Below are 24,811 nucleotides of genomic sequence, written 5' to 3'. Positions count from 1 at the left end.
TTAAGCTAATGTAGTCTATTTTAGGCCTGTAAAAGTGCTCGGTGCTGTGAGAACTATGTACCGATCTAAAAAGATTATAAAAACCTGCATATGGGAAGTAAGAGGACAGCTGGGGATCATCCTTGTTCCCCCTGAACACAGTATCTTTCGGCTGGCCTAAACAGTTGTCCTGAAGTGGTGCTGCATTATGCTATGCCGAATGTGTACATTTTAATGAGGTGAGTTAATCCCTATATTCTAGGAAAAGACCTTGATAGCATTATCTGTCATTACTTACAATGCTGTGGGTAGTAGAGTGCACAAAGCTGTTCTTGCACTGCTGGCCAGTTACAGAAAAACAATCTTTTACAGGGAACTAAAATGTGTTTGCTCACAGGCTACTAATCAGTCTCTGCGGTGAGGATCAGGACCCAGAAATGACTGCTGTGTTTGCTCTGAGCAATAGAGGAGCAAGGGGATACTGGCAAGGTGCTAAGGAACAACTCACTGGCTCAGCAGCACTCAGTTTGGGTTGGTATCAGCAGTGACAGCTAAATAACAGAAAGAGGGCCACATACTTTGCTAAGATAATACCAAATGCTGAGGTTTTGTAGTAAATCCCTTGCCCCACAATTTCCGTTATCCTTGTCCACAGCTGGAAGTCTTCAAAGCCTGTTAGTGATCAGCAATAAGTATTCCACTGGCACCTAAGATGGGGAAAGTAAGACACCAGCAGTGCCAAATGTCAAGCTTGGAAATGACAGTTGTACTCATTCAGCAGAAGGGAAGCCACACTAGGAGCAAACACAGCTCTGTTCCAATCAGGGGTCTAATCTTTGTACAATGATTGCAATTAACAAAGTACATTATTTCCAGTTCATTGTTAATGGATGTAAGAGCTTGACATTTGCTACTTACTGTAGCCTGAGAGCAGCCTAAAACCATTGTGGAACCTCACAGTCATAGTCATTTGAAACTGAGAAGAACATTTCAGTACTTGTGATACTCCTTTCTCCGAGATCTTGAAGTAATAAATCCAATTTTCGCAGCAAAACTTAGGCTGTTTCACTGTGTGACGCTGACACTACTCCAGGATTCTTTACTGATGTATTTTTGTGCACTCCATTCTTCATTTTCTGATGCCTTGCTCCTTGTGGAGTCATTTACATATATGCAAAATGAATGTAAAAAATCAAATCAAAATTTTGGCCTTTCTCACTAAGGTTTTGCAAGTGCTAATAATAAAGCAGGGTGCGAGGCAAGTGGAGAATCTAGCCTTCGGGCATGAATCTGATTTCAGATCATTCTTGTGCCGCTCTTTGTTTGGATGTTATTCTTAATTTGTATCTGTATTTTTACTGGCCAGTAAATGCGCAGCAAACGGCACCATTCAGAAATGGCTGTGAAACTCAGCAGCTAATACAAATCCTGATCTGGAGTGTGGAGAAGGATGGTGAGAAACGAGACAGGATGGACGGGGGGTGGGGGTTGGAACAATTTAAAGCATTGGAGAAGGCGAGAAGCTCATTTGATTCTCATTTAGCAGTTAAGGCCGAGTCTGGCTTTATCCACCGGAGCAGACAGAGGGGATCAGAGCGAGGAGGGGGCTGTGCGTTGGGTGTTTCTTTGTGAGCACACCAGTGGGGATGGGAAGGATGAACAGAGCAAGGAGAGGAGGTGCTGTCAGCACCCGCAGCGCCACAATGTCCTAGGAGGTCGGCAGCGGGCTCGCAGAGCCCTCGCATCAGCCAGGTGGCCAGTTCCCCCTCAGCCTGCCAAGCCCTCGCTCACCAGCCTGGAGCCAGACACAGTGCCAGGTGGCAGCTCCATCACCAGCATCCCATTAGCAGTGGCACTGGGTGGGAGCCAAGTGGGAAGGCAGCGCCGTGGCGGCAGCGCTGGGCTCCGGCCCCACAGCCGCTGCCTGGAGGTGATCTAGAAAGCTCCGTGTTTGTGAGTCTTTGCTTTGCTGGTTCATTGGTTTTGCTTGTTGGGGGTTTTTAAGCTGTAAAGCTGCCCAAATCTTCTGGGTGTCTCCAGTATTAATCTGTCAGAACACTTCCTAAGAGCGAACTGTGCCACGCTGCAAGTGGAGGGTCTGTCCCTGCTAGAAGGAAACTACCCCCAGTCATTTACTTCTTAACATGTTTGAGTTTACTCAGTCCTCATCAAGAATTTTGGCTATAAGGGCAGATTTCAAGCTCTGTTTTCCATATTGTTTCAACATTTACTGAAGACAATTGTCCTGCCATAGGAGCGAAGTCAAAATTGACAATGTTTCAAGTCTTTTCCACTCCTTAGACATCAGGTTGTGACATGTAAGTAGGAAAACTTGTCAATTTTATACACGTTTTGAATAAATAGAGCTCTTCAGTTTGTAGCATCTTGCATAAATACCAAGGTATTAAAGAAATCAGGGAAAGGGGGCATACTTAAAAATTCAGCTCTCTCTAGGCCTCTCCTGGTCTGAAAATAGCATTTCACCTTTAGGCTGGCAGTTAGGGCAAGATAAACACTTTTGAATGAAGTAAGCTGACTGGCCAAAAGTGAGATAATAGTTTGTAGGGATGGAGCTATATATAGCCTGAAGGATACAGCCTCCAGTGACTCAGGGTCTGCTCTCGGGGACAGCCTGGTCCAACGGCTCATTTCAAGTTCTCAAATACTTGATTCAGTTAACTCATGTGGTACTTGTCTGTATTGGATTTCTCAGTGACAAGACAGGAATAGCAGTTTTGATCCATAACTTCTTGAAATCAATGAAATATCCCAGCATCTTTGGACGAAGGAGTTAGTAACTGATGTGTTATAATCCTGGGTTGACTCAGAGTAGCCCTATGACCTTGTGTTAGCCTCTCTCCCCAGTTTCCATAGATGCAAAATGGAGCTAACAATGCTTAATGACCCACTTTATCTACTAAACAGGGTTAAGGCCAGGGACGTTATACCATTTAATTACTCTTCCTAATGAGCTCTGAAAAGAAGTGACTGAGAACAGGGGTTGTTGGAGTAATTGCCTAGCGGCTGGATCAACTTGGGGCAGGTAGGGTGGGATGGCAGCGGGTTGTGCAGCAGATCAGATGCAGATGCAGATCAGATGTAGATGCAGCTGCAGATGGGATGCAGTTCAGGTGAGATGCAGTTTGGATGCAGATGGGATGCAGTTCAAATACAGATAAGATGCAGTTCAGATGCAGATGAGATGCAGTGTGCCGCTGCCAGCTCCGCAGCCCCAGCTCCGCACAGAACCGGCCTCTCTGGTGGATTCCAGCACTTCCTCGCCTCTTGGAAAGGGTGCAGCGGAGTGACTGCAAAGCGCGATGCCAGGAGCCTTGCATCATCCGCTCTCCTCCCCCTCTCTCCACCACAGCTGTGATAGTAACAATTATGCTGGGAGGAGTGTGTCTATCTGTGGTATTTCTACCCATTTGATCCGCGCAGTCACCGGGAGGTGGGGTTTCTGCCGTGCTTACGTGTCCGTGCTCTAAACCAGCCTCTCCTGTGCCGCTGCTCTGCAGTCAGCGCCCCATCGGTCAGTCCCTGCTGCACCCGTACAGCACAGGGCTGCATCACACGATGACAGCTTGTGGCTGGAGAGCGGCATGCAGCCTTCAGATCAAACACCCAGGCACCCTGCTCGCCGCCGAGCACCCACCTCCTCCTCTGACTGTCCCTTCAGCCTGCATGGGAAGGAGGGATGTGTCCTTGCAGCGCAAGGGAGCTTGGAGACAGAAGAGGCTTTGTTAGGTCGGGTTTTGATTCCCAGTGGCAGGACACAGACTCCCAAGAAAGGCCACAATAGTCATGGAGCTGACGCCGCTGCCCTCGTCACCGCACACGGGGAGGCGCGCCGTGTCCCTCAGTTCTGCCTTGCACTGGGACATGTTTACGCAGCTACCCAGCACACATAAGGGTATCTGTAATCTCTGGCCTGCACACAATGCACAAACAGAGCAATTTCAGTCCCTGACATGGATTTGTTTTGAAAAACAACTTAAAATAACAAGGTTTTGCTTGCTGGCTGGGGCCAGAAACACTTCGCTGCCTTTGTCTTGTATGAAAATCTTTGAATCCACTCTGCAGGCGGATGACCATCTCCTGCATGGGTGATAGGGAGTGTTTTGCAAGGTGTTTTAAGGGTAAAACTGCTTTGATTGCAGGTGGCTTTCCCCAGCAGCACTGCTCAATTCCTGCTAATTTCAGTGCACATTGGACACGTTAATCCCTGAACATTTCCAAGGGTGTAGCCAGAAATTTCAGCTTCAGTCCCTCCATTGCTGTACATTGCACATCACTCAGTCACTAGTGCAGGGTGTATGGCTGTACATGCTCATGGGCGCCTGGTGGGATGCAGAAAGCCCCTGCCATTCCCCAGGAACATACTGCCCAAGGGGATGAAAACCTGCCTGTCTGTTCTACACGCATGTGCCTGACAGATTAGGACAGGGCTTTAGGTATTTAGGTGCTCTAAGCCTGACCGTAAGGGGTTTTTTACCCCCATAATAATTAAGTGGAACTAAATGATTGATTTTCTAATATGCCACAAGGCTGATGAAATAGGGGGCTGGAAAAGGAGGTTTAGAGTTAACATTTAGCTTTGGGTGTTCTTTTGATTGTTATTTTTTAGCAGTGGGTAAGGGAAGATTACAAACCTGGAATGAATGCAAATGGTTTCCTGATTAGAAAAAAAGGAAAATAAAAGAAAGCAAAAAGCAGAAGAGGCCTTAATTTAAACCTTGCCTCGGGGAGCTGGCAGCTCAGAGGCAGCACTGTGGGCTCATGTAGCAGAACTGTAAAGAGTAATTCCTCACCAGAAGAAAACGAGACTCATCTACTTGGTTTTGCTTCCACTGTTCTTCCAGCCTCGCTGGGTATTGTGCTGTAACTGACATACACTGGGAGTTAGGAAACCAGGATTTATAGGAGCAGTGTCTACCCAACTCTTCTCCATCTCACAATACTTACTTGGCATCAACTGATTTCTGCAGCGCTCCTTGGAACTGTGATAGTACTCATCATCTGGGAAATACTGTAAATGCTTCTTCTCAGCACGCCTTTGACTCTTCAGCTGTATCACACGACAGTAGAAGTCCCAATCCATTCTGGGGGCCTGGATTTACTCACAGCATTATTGTTAGTTAATAAATGTGGTAGCACTGATGTCATTGTTTGTTATCTGTAAGACTTACATGGGCAGGAAGCTGAACTGTGTGTACTGGTGCTTGGATGGAACGGGGCAGGCAGGGCGCAGGAGTGGGAGCGGAACCCCAGCTCCCACTGCCTGGCCTCCAGACAAGCTCTTCCCATCCATCCAGCACTTGGCTTTCCTGAAGGAATCTGGCAAAGGATCAGGCAAAGTGTAATAGAAAAGCAGTTGCATGCTGCAAGCGACAAACCCCAAAGCATTTTGCATTTATTTTTGTTGCATTTGGAGGCATGGGCTGGGTAATTGAATATGTCTTTTATGTCTTATCTTGTATTGTTTCTAGCAAGATTGTTTAATGAGCGTGCCACCTTTAGGCATTGTGGATGAAAAACATTTGAAAATGGAACCTTAGCAGGCTGCTGCTTAAGGAATAGGAATGCTTATGGCAAAGCTGGGGCTGCGTGGCAGCCAGCACAAGCAGCCTGAGCTACTCCTGCTGGGCTACCCCTACTGAGGGTATATTCCACTAAAGGCATGCTGGCTTGCATTCTCTTAATTTAAGACTTTACCTATAAACATATGGTAGAAGTACAATGAAGCAGTTTGGAAACATTGGTGGAAAATAAACCACCTTTGCTTATCCCTGTTTTCTTATTTACAGATCTGTGCAACCATAAGTAACATAAATGTGTTGTTTGCATCCACATTGCATCTTATAGCTGTTAATTAACAGGTACAAAGTATGCCTGTGTCTGCCTCGTGCAATAGGAATTGTAGAGGGGGTTTTGGCTCAATAACCAATATAGATGTTTTATCTGCTGAGAGCAGGGTTGCAAATGGACTTAGCAAAAACCACCCTGTGACTGGGATCTTCACTGTGGTCCTGCATTGAACACCATCCAGAATGGTTTCAGCACTTAACTATACTTTGCCATCTCTGCTAAGTGGAATACAAACCTATATAGAAATATATAATTAAAGATTAATTTGAATATATATACACGTAAATCTAGCTTTACAGCACTTTGGGGAAGATGGGGATAACTCTGACCCAGTTTTTCACCGCAGCGATTAGCAGTTCTGAATGCCTCCACACTGAAAGGTGCTGTCTTGTTAAAGTTTCATCTCTGGTGGTCAAGTTTCTCTGAGAAGTCTGCAGTCAAGCACTCAGAAATAGACTCACGAGCAGTCACTGGGTAATTTCTGCATATTTAGGTCAGTTGTTCTTCTCATCGCTGGTTTTCAGCTTCTGAGACAGAACCTGGTGCAGGGAGTCACTGGTGTGAGCTCGCTTCAGTGTGAGTTTCGTGCAGCCCTTCTGTGGGCAGGACTCTCTGTAAGGGCTTTCTCTAAACTTATGTTAAAGATCAGTTGTCTCTGATCTTGGGGGAAACATTTCCCACATCACTCACACTGTGCAGCCTGCAGAAGGACACCCTTGAAAGGCAACACAGGTTCTCATTCGAGCTGTAGTGTAGCATGCTGTCAGCACTGCTGCCAGTGCAGGTTGGTGTTTGGGGGCTGATATGTACCTGGCTTCAGCCAAGTCCTGTTGCTTTGGTTCCTTAGGAGTTCTTTTGATGGGAATAGCTCTGTCAGTGTAAGCCCAAGGTGGGTTAGGTTTTCTGGTATAACTTCTTTCCCTTCCTTTTCTGTTATGTCAACTCTATCTGGACTTGGGGATCTGCTGAGCCTTAACAATCCTATTATAATCAGAGCAATGCAATTTGCCTGTAGACAAGCTCTTAATGTCATTTACAGTGATTATACCTGGGTTAAAGTTATGGTATTGGTTCAGAGCAATCTCATTATTTGAAATAATTATTTAAAATGATTGTAAAACAAATTGCTCATCCTTTTTAAAGCAATTGCTTCGAATGGCTCTTCTTCAAATACTTTTCTTCTCCTCTTTGATGTATTGCTGTTACGAGGCTTCCTCTTGTTCTGTGTCAGTGGCTGTCATGTGCAGCCAAACTGGGCTCACTGCAGTGCTAGGACTGATAGTGCACATCTGGTGAGTGGAGACGTGATCGACCTGCTCTGAGCCGCTGCGAGGGATCTCTTTGATGCTGGCTCTTCCCTGGAGCGTGGGGAGCCCTGAGCTGCAATCAGTGACCACTGACAACAGAGGGAATGGGAGGGCACAAGCTGGACACCACGGGGACGGGCAGTTCCCCGCAGAGCACCACAACAGAGCTGGAAAGGTGACCTTGAAGCCTGGCCTGAAGTCCTGCAAGGATGAGACTGCTTTTAAAGGTCATTGTTTGAGATAAAGAGCTTAGAAAGGAAGGGTTTCCTATAATGTCAATCAGATCATTAAATGGGGTTGTGTTTTAGGTTGAAGAAGTGTTGAAAAATCACACTGTTCATTTCACAGTAGGACATAAATGCACAGGACAATGGACTTCATTTATTCCAGTTTTGTATCACAGGCTTAAAAGCAGTTACCACCAATTTATTATTTTTATTATTTTCAGTTATTCTGGTGAGAACAAATCTGGTGATTTTAATGTCAGAGTTGTTCTATGTTGATTATCTTAATTTCCAAAAGAAACCCTAATTTACGTGTTAGAAGCACTTTGTCCTGGTTGGTTTTACCTGTGATTTTGTCACCGGCTCGTTCATTGCCATTGGTGGGAGGTTCAAGAGATGCTGGTGGTTTTTTGCTCCTGAGCATCATTACCGAGTGTTCCTGCATTTCAGTCCAGCAGATTTCCCCCCCAGGCAAAATGAATCCGGTCAGGTTTTGTCCCTGTAGCAGGTGGCATTTCAGGTGTCTGGGTTGTGCTGCTCCCACGGGCTCTCATGTAGTACAGCTGGACCCTGCAGAACGGAGGGTTACAAAAGGGAGATTCACCTCATCTAACTCAGGAGTTGGGTTTTGTTATTTGCTGGATTTCCCACTTCCATTGTGCACTCCATGGCTCAGATCCTCCATTTCCCTGCACCTCCTTCACTGATTTTATGCTTATTCTGGCCCGTTGTGCTGACACCCTGTAACTTCTCTCACCCTTTGGAGAACCAGATCTTCTGGCCTCTAACCCTACAAAGGAGAACATTAGTTTATCTTGGGTTTCTGTGCTTTGATACTTGGAGATTTTAGGGGGTAAAGAATACAAGATTCCCTTTCTCGTCTCCTAACTCAACAGTGTATCTTGACAGATCCTGATCAGGGGCATTTGGTGTAGCTCTGACTCTGGACACGTTTTGATCAGACGGAATCCAATTGGCATTGAAGATCTCAAGGTATCTGTTGTGTGCATCACAAGCCAGCTTGGAGGCGGCTGGAGGCGGGCTGCCCATGGGAGGGAGACAGTGAGCTCTGCCGGGCTGTGCAAAGGGGCTTTTCACCCCTGGGGAAATGGCCCATAGCTGGGACCCACTCAGGAGCACTTGGCAGGATGTGCTGGTTCTGCATAGAGGTCAGCAAATGGCACAGGGCATGGATTGACTTCAGGAGAGGAGAGAAACCAGAGCACAGGAGCTGAGATCAGGCTCATGAATGAACCACCAAAAACCGTAAAGAAAAGTATTCAATCTGTCCCTTGCCCCATGCACTGGGTGGAAACATGAGCCTTGAGCACACACTTTCAGCTCCTGGAAATGTTCTCTCTGTGTAATGCACTCAGCCTTGTCCTGTCCTCCCAAATTTTCTGATGCCAAACAAATGCTGTTTGGGTTTATGTATTCAGACTGCTAGTGACATCCAGTGGCTGACCAACCCAACCACAGGAACACAAACAGTCATTCCAATGGCATGTCCACAGGCAATGGATGAGCTTGTGTGGATTTAGATCAGATGGAGTTGATAGTAAACACATGTAATGTGCCACCTGCAAGACTTCTGGGACAGCCAAAACCTTGCCACCTTCCCCCTTGCTCCCCAGGGCAGAGGGCAGTAGTGTCCAGAGGTAGGATTGCTGCTTGTCCTTCTGTGGTGATGGGCAGAGTTGGGCACGAATCCATATGGGGTTTAAAAACCCTATTTGACCTCTCTGGATGAGTCAAAGATGGGCATGCTTGGGACAGCAGCAAGGCAGATGGCTGAGAGCTGTGAGGTGCTGGGGAGCACGCAAGGCTGCAGCAGCAGCAATGTGGGAGATGGTTTCATGTGCTTGGAGACCTCCAACACCTTTAGAATGAAACTACAGTAAGGAACTGTGACCAGCGGACCTGGTAGTGCAGTGTCACACACAGGGGTAGGGCTTCCCTGTGCTCCTGCAGCATCTGATCAGGGTGTGTGCATAGGGGAAGGCGTTTATTACTGAGATGTGATTTATTACTGGCCTTGAGCCCACAGGCAGCGGCTGGAGCTCCCTCTGCGACACAAACCACAGGCAGAGAATGATCCATGGCTCGTTTGTGACGGCTGCAGCACCCTCCCTGGTGGGACAACGAGATGGCCAATGATGGGGTCAACGTTTGGTACTTCCCAGCCATCCTTTTACCTCGGTGCTGAGCCTCTTGGGAGCAGGCTCGTGCTTTGTCTCCCCAAGTGGTGTGCAAGCTAATGGAGATTTTAATGACGTATGATTGACAGGGGAGGGTGTTCATGCTGGCAGCAATACCACGTTCTAGGAACAGAGCAAGGTGTTTCAGAGAAACCTCGCACAAAACCGGTGACATCGCCCTGACATTAAACGTACAAATAGCTCGATGGAATAAATGCTTGCTTCCAGCATGAGCAGAACTAATTTTAGACGGGAGAGCCTAATGTGCCTGTCAGTGCTTCACAATGAGTGATTAAAGACAGAAATAGATTTGCTGTGTTTCCACTTGCATCAGGCCTCGGATCTGCAGGAAATACAGTATCTACGTGCAGCAATCACCCATGTAAGAGCATCCTAATGCATTCTGAATGTGATTTCACAGTGTCCATTGAGCACAACCAATTGCGTTGTCACCACTTAAATGTTGCCAGTCCTGGCTGCAGTCACAACAAGCGCCTGGTAGATTTGTTTTGGCTTGGCTGTCTTCTGGTTACCTCGAGTGCCAGGTGATGTGGTGCCTTCTCCTATAAGAGGCTGCCCACAGGAGGAGAATCTGCTTTGGAAGATGGGCCTGAACGTAGATGTTATCTCTGCTTGTGTGTATGTGTATGAACATACTGCCCAGCAATACCGACTTGTAAACACCACACACCTCACAAGGCTGTGGCAGCTCCACCATGGGCTTCCTCAGGGCTCAGCAGAAAACCCTGTGCAAAATACCTGACAAGAAGAAGCCTCCATCACTGCTGCTCAAAGGGCCACATCATTTCACTCTTTTCATAGACACATAATTCACCCAAAGAGGGAGAAGGAGTTACCAGACCTTGTAGTTAAGTGCTTAATTAGCAACTAAAGAGTAAAGTCGGAAAGATCCAGTTCATTATTTGGCATGGATACAGAGTATATTCCACTTTGCTATGTAGGGTAAGACATTCATATTCAGACTTTACACTTCCAAGGTTCACGGGTCAAGATTAATCAGTTGTGACCTTGGAACAGAGCTCTTCTCTTCTAAAGCTGAGTAAGGGAATCTGAAGCAAGGGTCCATACATTTATATAGAGCTCGATCTGACTGAATGGTTAAAAGGCAATTGAACAGCAAAAATACCATTCTTTTGCAGAGGAAGAATGAAAGACTTCTGGAAACAGAGAGCTGAAATACAGGTAATTTTTCAGTGCGAGTGACATTCTGAATTAATCTCCACTGTGGCTGAGGGTGGCGGTAATCCTGTTCCTTTCCTCCTGGAATTCTTCTTCCAGAGCAATTCTTCCTGCTTAAAATATCCAGCAGGGAAAGATACGAATACCAACGTTTCCAAATGCCAGGTGCTTCGGAACAGGGGATTTGCTGCCGAACAGAACAGTGTCCTTTATTTACAGAAGCTTTCCATTTTGTGTCCACTTTGTGTGTTTGGAGGCAGCACAACAGGATGTTGGTCAACAAAGGTGCTCAAAGAGTAAGGACCAGCCTCTCAACGTTAGGACATCACAGGAGGGCACGGCTGCTGTCCTGGCTTCTCAGCCCCAAGCCTGCAGCTCTCTGTACCTGTTACAGCTGACAGGGAGCAGCCTGGATTTGGTCCTGACAGTGACTTTTCAGTGGGTTTTTAGGTGAACAAACTGTCCCTCCCTTTTCCTCATACCCACCAGAGCACCCCAGAGCTCTCCCTACGCACCAACACAGCTTCCCTTCACACCAGGAATCCCTCACCCACTGTGTCCATCTGCTGTAAGGTTATTTCCCACTGCTTGGCCAGCCTGGCACACCAGGAGGTCCTCACCTGATGGTTTGCATGGGTTTTATTTGTGGTTTTTATTAGCCTTTAGGGTTCCATGCATAGCACCAGCATGAAAGTCTGTGTTCTGTGTTCTGCTTGTGGTCTGCAGTGGAGCTACTCAAGCTGTTGTGCTCAGCTGTCTGTGCTATCAGTTTAAAGTTGTCCATTCTCCGGTTTAGCAAGTCTTCACCTCTTCCATAGATGTAGAAGCAATTCCCCAAAATAGCATTTTTGCTCAGTCATGCAGTTTTCTCTGCCCTGCTCTATTGTGCACAGTAACCGTTAAAGTTTACACATGCCTGCATAGCAAATGCATGGCTGGCCCCATAAAGAGTGATTATTTTGAGCCACAACCCTTCTTCCTATTCCCTTCTGCTCTTACGAGCTTCTTTGCCAAGACCAATCAATACGTAAACCTCAGTGTGTTTATAGGCAGTTTCATCCTTTTGTATTAAAGTCATATTTCATAGCTTCCGGGTCTCGTCACTTCATCACAGCTTCGGAGATACCCACCTTCTCCTCAACTGCTGCAGGCCAGCCTTCTGCTGTTTTAAATACTCTTTTCCTGCTTGCAGTTGTGGGTAACAACTTGCAGACAGGACCCTACAGGCATGTAGGTAAAGGGCAAAGCACGAAAGCTTTACCAGTTAAAATGACTCTGGTGCTATTTTAAAGGTCAACTCGAGAGTCTTCCTCCTGATTCCTGGGTTTGGAGCTGCAGGACTGTGTCTAATCCACTGTTCCTTCTCTCCCTTATTTTACACTGATGTCCCAACACAGAGAAGGGAATGAGGAGACCCCGTGTCAGGGCTGTTGGTGGCCCTGGAGCAGCCCAGCTGTGGCTCACCGAGTGACAGCCACCCCCAGCACTGCCCCGGTGACAGTCACAGAGCAGAGCATCTGAAACAGAGCCACACGGATTTCAGTTTCCAGCTCGATGTGCGGTTCTCACAGTGACAATCGCTGCTTGGACCCCGGCGAGGATTTCTACTGCCTCTTCACAAACCCACTGAATCATTTATGTTTGCATTAAGGTTTGTAGTCTTGGTTTGGAGGAGGGAGCACTGACCTCTGGCCCGTGTCATTTCCAGAGCTCCTCTGGCTCCGCCATTGGGTATCACAGGGATAATGAGGTAGAACAATGTATTAATCTGTCACCCCGGAGCAAATGAGTTACATTTGTTTTGAAGCCTTAATGCAGTGGTCATAGGTTAAGCACCTTGTAAAGTCCCACAGGCTTTGCTTTTCAGGTGTGAATAAACCAGGGTCTCAGGGAAAAGAATGGTGAAGCCTACAATTAGTGTCACAACTTGGTGGATTTTCACAGGGTCAAGAATTCACTGATGGCTTCAGTGCTGCAGCTCAGTGCACCTGCAGGGCTCACACTGGTGTTAGAACTGTGCCCACCACCACCGTGTGCAGGTTCGTGGTGTCAATGGACAAACGTGTTCCCCTCGTGGTGCCCACACAGCAGTCAGGGGCTCAGACACCATCCCCAGGATTAGGTCAATCATTGATCTTTTTAAACTATGCATTTACAGCCTTCTGTGTCCTTAGCTGCAAAAGTGACTGTAATTCATATGAAGATAACTGTGGCATTGACTTGCAGCTATTTAGTGCTACTCAACAATTTGGAAATGATCTCAGAAAGACTGGAGCTTGGTTCTTATGTAGGCTCAATCAATGCACACGGTACAATTCATCCTAATACATGTTTAAATATAGTTATGGGGATAATAGTAAATGTGGTGTTGGCTGACAGGGTCTGGGAAGTGAAGTTTGCCTCCATCCTGTAGCAAATTTGTTCAAAGTCTTATCTTTATTCTCTATTCTCTTCTCTTTGTGAGAGTCCTGATGACACAGTGTTTGCTATCAGCTGCCTTACTCAGCATTTCTTTCTATTACTAATCATGAAGAATTCTGTATGTGGAGGACATTTATGGACAAGCATAATTCTTGCTGTCCTGTTCAGGACTATATGTTCTAGTAGGCAGTAGAACTAAGTAGATGTGAATCTAACCAAAAATCACCCAGAACCTTTGGTGTGTCTGTGCAGAATGCTCCTGGTCACCTGCTCACACCATCAGAGCTTATAGGATGTGCTCTTGGTCAGTGTAAGGATGGATTTACGTAGGAACGGCAATTCCAGAGTGTTTTTTGGTTGAAGCATTGGAGCTGTTTCTAGATGAGGTCAATGAGAAACTGCTACTTGACATTGAGAATGCAGGGGAAGAAATGAGCAGGTTTGCTTTGACTCAGTGGAGTCTCCAGGTAAGCCTGCCTGGCAGCTCTGGTGTGTTTGCTCTGCGGGGAAATGCAAAGTTACCAGTTAAAATGCAGGGACTTTCAGACTCATTGAGATCCTTTACACTTCCTTTCAAAACCTCAGATGCTCTTTTCTCGTTTCTCATGTGTGTGCTCATCTATTGCACACACACTTGGTTCTGGTTAGCATTTTGAGCTCGTGTGTGCACAAAGAACGTGTCACTGGGGACGCGGCTGCAAAACGTGTGCGGTGCAGCTCCCAGAGCATGTCCAGCTGGAGCAGCGTGTTATAATCCTGGATTCGCTTCCTTCCCAGCACATGCTCACTAACTGCTGCGCCCCGTCTAGACCTTGTGTCCTGCATGTTCTTGGCTTGCTGAGTCTGGCCCTGGGCAATGCCCATGCACTCCAGCTGCAAACCAAGTGTCTAATGCCACTCTTGGCAGCGGGAGCTATACAATCTGCTTGCTCAGGCACTGCCATTAGTTCTTGCTTTCGAAATCTTCCGTAACAGCTATTGAATACAGTTGTATTATTTCACCACTGTGCACTTCATTGTTTTCTCTGAAACGCTACTGATGGAGAACATCAGCACAGTTATGTGCTAGCACCCAAGTAGCAGACATGAGAAGCAAACAGATAAAAAACTGGAGAAACTTAATGCAGATCCTTATTTCAGTTTTCTTATGCATCCAAAACTCAAAAGGCTTTGTCAGTGTCTTCTGACCTCCCCTGGACCCAGTTCTTAGTCTAGAACTATTCCTTCTGCTTTGTCTTCTTTCCAGAGGACCACTTGGGTAACCTTTAACTCCATTGTTAGCTAAGCTGCCACAGGGGCAGCAGCCCACCGGGAAGGGTGAATTCCCTGCAGAATTATGCTGCCTAATGTCTGCTGATTTTCCCGTTTGAAGAGGTAATTATCCCATAATAGCCTCTGACCACTCTGCCTTTGCCATCCATTGGCAGTGCTGTGGAAATCACAGCTAAATGATGTGCCATAATTTCACAATCATCTCACCCCCCAAAATAAATCAGAGCACCACTCACAGCTGGAAGCTGACACTCAGCTCCTGTGCTGATTTGTCCCATGGTGCAGGGTGAGTCCTTCTTTGGGATTTGCATTTTGGCAAATGGATCTATGGATCCCTGCGTTGGAGTTGACTCTCCACAGAGCAGCTTCAAATCCACAGCATTTTTTATCTATGCAGACGTCCTGTTGTAATCCACGAGGTCCCCGTTCAGCCCCCCTGGGCTAAGCCACACATCTGGAAATGTGAGATTCTCCCTCTTTGCCCCAGGCTGGATCTTGGGGTGTTTTCCCTCATGTAGCACAGGCTGTTCCCAAGTGTCGGGATCTGGTGAAGCTGCAGCTCCTCTCTTGGTCCCTCCTGGGTCACCTTGGTGTGGGTGGACTCGCACAGACTTTGATCAGCTTTGGTGCTGTTGGGGAGGCAAAGAACTTTCCTCCAGAGGAATGAGTAATTGGAAACTTCAGCTAGAATTGGATTCATCACCTTGGTTTTCTCTTGGCAGAATTCAGAATCGTATTGGGGGTGACTGATGTCACAGAAACTGGAAACCACCCTGGGTCAGAGCACCCGGCTCAGCGTCCTACAGCGATTTCATGTCTTCATTTCTTGTTGTTTTCTTGATGATGGGAGCACATCTGCTAAAATGCAGGACCTGAAACTCCACTGGCAGCATGAAAACATTGCATCATACGAGTGAACAGCAAAGCTGCCAGGGAGGGAGCTCAGCCCTTCAGGAACGTGCCCTGATGACCGAGTCCCTCGCAAGCAGATTGAGTCAATCCTGTGTGCAAGTGCTTGTGTATCAGACTGCTGAGTTTTAAACATCCAGCTCCAATAAATGCAGCTGAAGAGTGCAACCCATCGTGTTTGGGGCAGAGAGAAAGTCGAAGTCGTGGTATTGCTGACACCACTATTGTACTGTGATTAAAATATGGCTTTTGATTAGCAAACAGATGGATTTTGGTCTGCAGCACAAGCCTGAATGAATTCGTTGCCAGTTCTTGAAGCGATTTGTGTTCTTGGAATCAGAGTAGCAAACAGTAACAGATGTGAGTACATTGAGCTGTCAAGAGCTTAATGAAGTAAAACGGAGATCACTAACCAGTTTCAGAGGAGGGTTAAGGGGATCCCTTTTTGAAAGCTAATTATTTAGGACAGAACACCTGCCATTGGGCAGCAGAAGATACCAAGAATTAACCATTCTCTCGCATGAATTCTCACTCTGCCACATGTGCTTGAAGTGATGGACAGACCCGCAGCTCGGGATTAATTGAGCTTTCAAATGTGGAGAGAGTGGGAGAAAACATTCATCTGGGTTATTAGAAGCCGTGGCAATGACACAGCACAGCACAGCACAGCATAGCATAGCACAGCACAGCACAGCACAGCACAGCATAGCATAGCACAGCACAGCACAGCATAGCATCATCCCTTCTGGTAGTATCAAACGCTGCCTTCTAACTTCTTCCTTAGTTTAGGACTTTGATTTTTTTAACTCCACAGAATCTCCCTTACTCCTTCCCAGAGGGAAGTGCCCCACATACTGAATGAATCCATGGAGCGGCAGCCCCAGAATTAGGCTCTCGCTTCCCCTGTGGAATGTTGCAAAGTTTCCCTTGAATTTTGTTCTATTTTCGTTAACCCTACGCAGTGGTTTTTATCTCTAAAGTAAGTTTTACTGACTCTGCACTCCCAAAGCGGAGATCTAAAACCCCCAGTGATTATTGGCCATCTCCACTGCAGTAACTATTGCAGCTCTTGCCATAGAAAACAAGCATTTGAGATAGAGAAATCAATAGGAGAGCTCTGAGCACTTTAAAGAATAGCACTCTGAGCTAGTTAAAGAATAAAACAGTTCAGGAAGCTCTTTATTCTTCTTTCGCTCATTATTTTCCAGCAAAAAGAAAACTTTTCCTGCTGGAATATCTTGAGGTAAATGTGTTGGAGGGATTTGGTGTTTGGATTTGGTGTTTATTATATTCAGCCCAGTGAATATGCAGTAGGTCACTGGTCCTTTATGTGATCTATCAGAAAAAGAGTAAAGCGACTTGCCCTGTGTGTGCAGTTGAAAGTAAACCCCAACCACAGCCTGTGCTCAGGAACAAACAAACCACGGGAGGGTTCTGCAGTGATTACTGCTGCCCACTGGAACAAGTGCTGGTTAAGAGCTGTGTTTTCTCCAGGACACAGCCCGAGCGAGGAGGACACATCATAGAACCATAGGATGGTTTGGGTTGGCAGGGACCTGACAGCTCATCCAGTTCAACCCCTGCCACGGGCACCACAAACAGTTCATTTCAAACCAGTTACTCTCACTCTTCTTTCCATCCTCCCTGCCACGCTGGGGGAGGATGCCCTTGAGCTGGGTCCATGCCTTGCCGCTGCCTCAGTTGACATGGTGTCCATGTCCCTGCATGTGTCCGTGTGTCCATGTGGTCATGTGTCTGTGGGTCTGTATGGCCATGTGTCCGTGGTGTCCCTGTGTCCGTGTGTCCCTGTGTCCATGTGTCCATGTGCTGCAGCTTCCCCAGGCTGGGGGACAAGGGTGTTCCTGTGCTGGGAGCAGAGTGAGCGCCGGGTGCTGCCGCAGCCCGGCAGGCAGGCGGCTGCGGAGCGCAGCAGGAACAAGAGCCAGCTAAGCAGAAAGATTGGCCTACATTTCCCCTCCTCCTGGTGGAAGGCACGCGGGTTTCTATGGCAACTCGTGTTTTCTGCTGTCAGGCCCTACTGACTCACTTCTGGGAGCCAGAGAAGGAGCATTGTTTGCTTTCCCTGCCAAGGCTCCTCTCCGCAGCCCATTGCGCTCGTCTGCCTTGGGTTGGGTGGTGTTTGAGGCTGGGGCAGCTCTGCAGCAATAGGGTAGGGCCACAAGGAGAGGCAGTCAGACATTACAGCATCCTCCAAATGGGTCCATCGCTAAAATACTTGATGTGTGTCTTTGCGGTGGCATCTTGAGCAACCTGGATCACAGCCTCCATGGGAATGGGCCTTCCATGGTCTCACCTCCTCACGCATTTTCTAATTGGGAAACATTCATAGAGGTACAGGTTTGATCTTCCAGCAGAGCCCGGGATGCTGAGTAACCATTTTTCCTTGCAATAGTGGGGGAGCTTTGCATCCACATCCCTCAGGCTCTGCTGAAATTCCAGCTATTACACCCCAGAGAACACGGCTCACAGGACCAGCAGTTCTCATGCTTTTTCTTTTGGCTAATCACAACCATATGGTGCCCTTTAAGGGAGATTATCTTTACACTGGTAGCTCTGAAAGGCAGCTTCTTCAGCTTTGCAAGGTCACAGCATCTAGCAAGTTAAGTGGTAGGGCAGGAATAAACTGTTAACACAGCATGACCTTGGTCAATCAGTTAATCTTCCCCTACCCTATTTACTCCAGCAAAAGAAAAACCCATCCCCATGCACTGCAGCGTGCTTTGAGGTCCTGGGGTGAATGGTACCTCCGAAGCCAGAGGATGTTATTTAAGCCTGGATAGTTTGCTTGGCACTGGAGGGAATACAGATGAATTTACTACTATTGTCTGTCTGTTTACGTGTAGCTACTACTGCCCCTGCTTGCAGGGATGAGCTGTCAGTACAGAACAGGCTGGAGTCTGCAGACCCCGTTTGTGATTCACCCCACTCCGGTGCAGGAATGACCATGAGGGATGTGAGGGCTTGAGCAGCAGCAGCAGCACTGCTACTACAGGGAGTAAGAACATTTTGAAAGCCTTATGTCAGCACTTTCTATAGAGCCCCTTATTAATTACACTGCAAGGGGAAGCAGGCTGGGATGCAGCCAGCACCGAGGGTCACAGCGTGTGCTGTCAGCCCAGCACGTACCCTACAACACGGTGTATGTGTGGAATGTAGGGAGGCAAAGGCTCGTCCCTCTGGTTCCGTGTTGCAACTGCAGCTCTTGGTGGGGAAACCTCATCTAAAATAGGCCATAAACGGGTTTTCTGGTTGTTGCATTCAGCTGCATTACACAGTGAGAAGCACTGACTTAGAGTTTGGGGTGCTGAATAATGTATGTGCGCATCACCTCCTGAACTAGACTGTGGCAGGTCGATTGCTCTGGCCCTCCTCAGAACAGATCCAGGCAAACTTTGAATTGATTTTAGTGTCTGCTTTAAAAAGGGGGGGTCTTTCCTACCGTGATGTGATGTCAGTGAGGTTTTATTTTACAGTGACCGGTAGTGTTATGCTCCTGCAAGCACAAAGCATGATTTTTAGGGCTGTTGATCCTTAAAGCCTGCTTTTGCTATCATTCCATTGCCCAGGGAGGTTGTGAATGCTCCATCCTTGGCGGTGTTCAAGGCCAGGTTGGATGAGGCCTTGGGTGGCATGGTTTAGTGTGAGGTGTCCCTGTCCATGGCAGGGGGGTTGGAACTGGATGATCTTAAGGTCCTTTCCAACCCTAACTATTCTATGGTTCTATGATTCTATGGCCATATATTACAACATGGAAGTGTTCAACACAAGATGAGCACATACATGAGAAAGGGAAAATGGTATTTTTATGAACCATGGAGGTGTTTATCATAAATCCAACCAGACCTGTTTTTTCAGAGCCTTTGTCGAAATGAATTGGTTTGCGCCATTCAAACCCCTCTATTTTCACACGTGTATTTGTAGAATACACGTAGAAAAATACATGTAGAAAACCAAAAGAGCCGGCTGACATGTAAGTATTTCCCTGGGTGTCTGCACTGTCATTGTGCAGGACTTTGTCTCGCTGCATGGTTTAAGCCATGTACAGACGGTGATGATGGGTTTGTCATTTCCTGACAAGCTCATTTGATTTTTGATACTCTGCATCTTCAGTGACTGTAGCAAGCAGGGTAGGATGTGTTGATCATCCCCTTGTGCTGGGTCAGCTTTGGTTAAATCATCCAAAGCAAGAAACATCTATTGCGTTCTTCTGCTGAGTCCTCACTTCACAGGAACTTGCAGGGAGCAGCAAGTATTTTTGCTCCCATTTTCTCTAGCCCAGTTTCTGCATCCCCAGAGGTCACAGCTTCTGAGAAGAGCTGGGTGGATCGGAAATGTGGCTCTGAACAGGCCCAGTCAGCAGCGCTGTGATCATGTCATGGCCTTATGGACACGGAGACAGAGCTCACTCCTCAGGCAGAGATCTCACATCTCCGTGGGGAAGGACCCAAAGCAGGGACCAGCCTCTTCTTAAATGGGGAGAACACAGAGTGTCCTCTCGCACAGCACCGCTGGCTCCCTGTGCACTGACACCTTGCTTAGTGAATCAAAGCTGGTTTACACCACACACCCCTCTCCATTGCCCAGGCAGATGAGATTCATTCACCCAAACTCTCACGTCCCCATTTCTTTCTTGGCTGTTTCACCAGCATATTCTGTTTGGTTTTATTTTACTTATTCAGCTTTTAGTGGTTTTACATTAAAGACAAGGACTAATGTGTTCATAGAATCATAGAACCCCAGACTGGTTTGGGTTGGAAGGGTCCTTAAAGCTCATCCGGTTCCAATCCCTGTCTTTGCAGAGACACCTTCCCGTAGAGCTCTGCAGTGCATGCAGGAGCTGAGCAGTCTCAGACAGAGACTGTTCCCCCTCTATTGCTGCAGAGTGGTAAGTACATCGCCACCGACAGCTACCTGATGGGCTGATCTGTCCAGGAATGTTTGCAGAATTGAAATTACCTTCGCAGACAACGAGGCTTGTGTCAGAGTGGCTTTGAAATAGAAAAGAACAGAAACCCCTCACTGTACTGTGCGCATCGCTGCGTGTCGCTGGGTTTGAGGCTCATTATTGCCAAGTAGCTGTGCTATGGGTGAAAGGAGGTGTGGGTTTGGAAAGTTCTGCAGACACAAGCCCAGGTGTGAGCAGACCAGGCTCTGCTGCTGCCGGGGCATTGGTGCTGCTGCTCCCACCCATCCGCAGAGTGGTGCCGGGTGGCCCCTGGTCACCCATGGGGCAGCCGTGCCGGGACGCTGCAGTGTGGGATGGAGGCTCCTGGGCTGTGGGCTCGGCGAGGAGGCTGGAGCCGAGGGCTCGGGTCCCGCTGTGGGGAATGAGACTCCCAACACCAGCCTGTGGAGGGGGCTGTCCTCACACCTTGGCACCAGAGAGACGGGTTGAGCACCCCTTAAAGCTATTCTGCAGTTCGGAGGTTCCCTCCCGCGGGGTTTGGTTTGCCAAAACCGCCCCACAGCTTTCTTCTGTGTATTCTTTCACTTGGCACAGTTTTTAATGCAGGGAAGAGGCGGCTCGAAGCAACGTAGAGGCAAACCCAGTTCTCCAAGGAGAGCACTTGAATTTCTCTGTATTTCATAGATGAAATCCTGTAGTTTCCAGCAGGTATTTAATGACCCAGTGGCTCTGCGGGAAGATCAGTTCTTGGTCAGCGATTGCTCCCAGAGCAGGAGACCTCAGCATGCACCCTATGGACTTTGGAAGGACCTTTCCCCCCACTATCTATCCACAGATCCAGATGCACTTCCCGCAGTGACTGCAGGCTCTTGGTGCAGCATTTCCTTGTTCTGTGTTAAACACAGGTCGGGATTTCACCTGCTCAGAAGCTCACATCAACCACCCTGTGCTTCAGCACAGACCACATCCAAAACTCACCTCCAGCCCTGAGCGAGCACTCAGATCACATGAGTGAAGAATGCAGCATCATTCACACTCAGCTCCATTCACTTTAAACTGGCTACAGCCCGACTGTAGTGGAGGTTACTGTGTGTGTCATCCCAGCAGCATCCAGTGTTACCTGAGGGACTGACTAAACAGGAAACTATAAACACAGAAGTTCAAATGCCCTCGGTGTTCCCTCAGGACAGGTACCAGACATGCCTCTGACGTGCTGGTGAAGGAAACAATGGCTTTAAAGCCACGTAAGTTACATGATGAAAAAAATCACATCAGTCAAAGCGTGTGACTGGCACTTTCGGAACCAGAGGTGCAAATTGAGGAACCCTCCTTTGCCCCAGAGAATCTGCTGCATCCCGCAGAGGCTCTCCATCCCTCAGCGGCTCCTGCATCCCACAGCCTCCTGCATCCCGCAGTGGCTCCTGCATCCCACAGCCTCCTGCATCCCGCAGTGGCTCCTGCATCCCGCAGCGGCTCCTGCATCCCGCAGTGGCTCCCGCATCCCACAGCCTCCTGCATCCCGCAGTGGCTCCTGCATCCCACAGCGGCTCCTGCATCCCACAGCCTCCTGCATCCCGCAGTGGCTCCTGCATCCTGCAGCGGCTCCCGCATCCCACAGCCTCCTGCATCCCGCAGTGGCTCCTGCATCCCACAGCGGCTCCTGCATCCCACAGCCTCCTGCATCCCACAGCGGCTCCTGCATCCCACAGCCTCCTGCATCCCGCAGTGGCTCCTGCATCCCACAGCCTCCTGCATCCCACAGTGGCTCCTGCATCCCGCAGTGGCTCCTGCATCCCACAGCGGCTCCTGCATCCCACAGCCTCCTGCATCCCGCAGTGGCTCCTGCATCCCACAGCCTCCTGCATCCCGCAGTGGCTCCTGCATCCCGCAGCGGCTCCTGCATCCTGCAGTGGCTCCCGCATCCCACAGCCTCCTGCATCCCGCAGTGGCTCCTGCATCCCACAGCGGCTCCTGCATCCCACAGCCTCCTGCATCCCACAGCGGCTCCTGCATCCCACAGCCTCCTGCATCCCGCAGTGGCTCCTGCATCCTGCAGTGGCTCCTGCATCCCACAGCCTCCTGCATCCCACAGCCTCCTGCATCCTGCAGCAGCTCCCACATCCCACAGTGGCTCCTGCCCCCTGCAGCCCGTGGTTGCTGAAGGGAGCAGTCAGACAAGGAAGAGCAGCGGGGCCTCAGCACTGGTGGCCTGAGGGAAGGTGGGTGCTGACTTCAGAGCAAGCTGCGCTGCTCCTCCATGTCCCCAGTCCCAGATGCGTGCCTGGCCGGGCTGCATGGAGAGCCCAGTGACTGCTCTCCACAAGCGTGGGGCGTAATGGGGTAGGAATTGGACCTCTCTGTACCTTGAGCTCATACACCAAGCTTTAAAACTCCCCCTAAGTGTTCACAAAGTCAATCCAAACAATGTAAGTGTTCTGGTTTACTGCTGTCCCTACTAACAGGGTCAAATGGTTCACTGAAAACCTTTCTTGGTATAATCCTCCAGGGGTGGATGAATATGAGTTGATGGATTTTGGATTTGGTCCCAAACTGCTGCATCGGTTGGGTCCAAAAATGCACAATAAATGAATCTAATCAGGAAACATGGCTCCGATAGGAACATTTAATGGCACTGATTTACGCTTTCAGCTGCCAAAGTCAGGAGCTGCTTAGCAGAGCTGAAGGTTTCAGAACAAACAACTCTCCTTGGAGATTAAAGTGTTGCAAAAGACGTTCCCAGACAGGCAGCAGGGAAGTTTTGCCTCTGCTGAAGCCGTTAACCCAGCACGGGACTGAACCCTTCAAACACGTCTGAAAATGCTGCGTTTAAAAGCTGCGTTTAACAAGTTCACTCCCTCAGAGCAGCGGCCGCTGCACTGTCAGGAGCTCCTTTAATGGCTCCTTTCTGCTGTCTTGGTCTGCTTCAGCTCCAGCCCCTCGCAGGGTGCAGAGCGGGCGCCATGCACTCTCCAAGGACAGGAGCTGTGAGGTTGAGAGGTGCTGTTTGCAAAGCAGGATTGGTCACAGAACGGCAACTCCTGCTTACAGCTGAGGCCGGCAGAGAACACCGTGAGCCTGCGGGGCTTGTGGGACTGGGTACGGTGTGACAGAGGTTCGACCCCTGGCTCCCCTGCTGCCATGAGGCAAACCCGAGTTCAGGATGTGACACACACACACACGACATGCATAATACAGTGCCATACACCCAGGTGACAAAGCCAGGCACAGGGTGCGGGTGATGTGGGGGGGGTGGCTGCACCTTCAGAGCCCAACCTGGGCCTATGGGCCCATACAGCCCAGCTCATGGGCTTGGGCTTGCACCATTCCTCAGGTTAATTCCTTTTCAAATGGAATGAAAAAGCTCTCCCATGAAAACCTTCTTTTCCCAATCCCATCCCTTCCACGAGAGGCATTGCTTACTATAGGCAGTTTATTTGTGCTTTACTTCAGGACCTTTTCCCAGCCCCAAACCCAAAGTTTTGGCAGACATTTAGCATGGGAAACTGCAGTGTGGATAATGAAAGGTTAATTTAGTTTTGCACGCTACTGAGAAAAGGGTCTTGCAAAGGCAACATCAGCTAACGCTGGCCACAGGCAGCATGTTCAGCCTTGCTGCGAGGTGTTTCTGCTACAGCAGGCCCAACATGCTATGGCTTCTGTGGACCCTTTTCCAAGGTTCCCTCTCCTTGTTTTTCCTCTGTGGAAAGGGCCTGGCTTTTCCCTCCTGTGCGGCCATCCCACTGTGCACGGGGCAGGTGAACACACCGGAGCCCTCGGTCCTGCTCCAGCAGCACAAGGTGGAACCTGGAGAGAGGTTTGTGCGGAGGAAAGCGCTGCCTGATGCGGGGCCGCTGGTGCTCAGACCGGTGACTGTGTGGTGCCCGTGGCGCCGTGCGGGGCTGTCACCGCCCCGCCGAGCCCGTGCCGATGGCACCCAGGGCAGTTCATTGTATTGCAATGACTCCGTGGTGCCGGGGAACGGACCGCTGCACGCGGGGAATCCCCGCCTCGCACCACGCGTGTCTCCGGTGCGCGTGCACGCGCGCTCGGCGCCCCCACCCCCCCCCCGCCCCCCCCCGGGACCGCCGCGTTGCGGTGAGCGGCGGCTCCTGCCCGCGCCGGCAGCGCCGCGCGGGCGGGGTGGGGCGCGGGGCGGCCCCTTTAAGGCGCGCGGCGGCGGCGCGGGGCGCCCATGTGGAGGTGCTCCATGCCTTGTTGTCCTGCGCGCCCATTGGCCCGCGCCGCGGTGACATATTGTAATGGGCCGCGAGCGCACTGCGGGGGGAGGGCTGCCCGGAAAACCCGGCGGCCGGATCGCTGCGCCGACGGCCCGGCTCAGCCCTGACCGCGCCCGGCGCCCTCCCGCGACCGGCACCCGCCCCGGGTCGAGCCGCCCGCCGCGGCCGCGCCCTGTCCCCGCTGCCGGCGGGGCTGCCGGGCCGCCCCTGCGTGGCGCCGGTCCGGGCCGTCTGCCGCGTCCCCTCCCGCCCCGTCCCGTCCGGGCGG

Source organism: Psittacula echo (assembly GCF_963264785.1).
Source record: "Psittacula echo genome assembly, chromosome: 15".
NCBI lineage: Eukaryota > Metazoa > Chordata > Aves > Psittaciformes > Psittacidae > Psittacula > Psittacula echo.
This window is presented reverse-complemented; position numbering follows the sequence as displayed.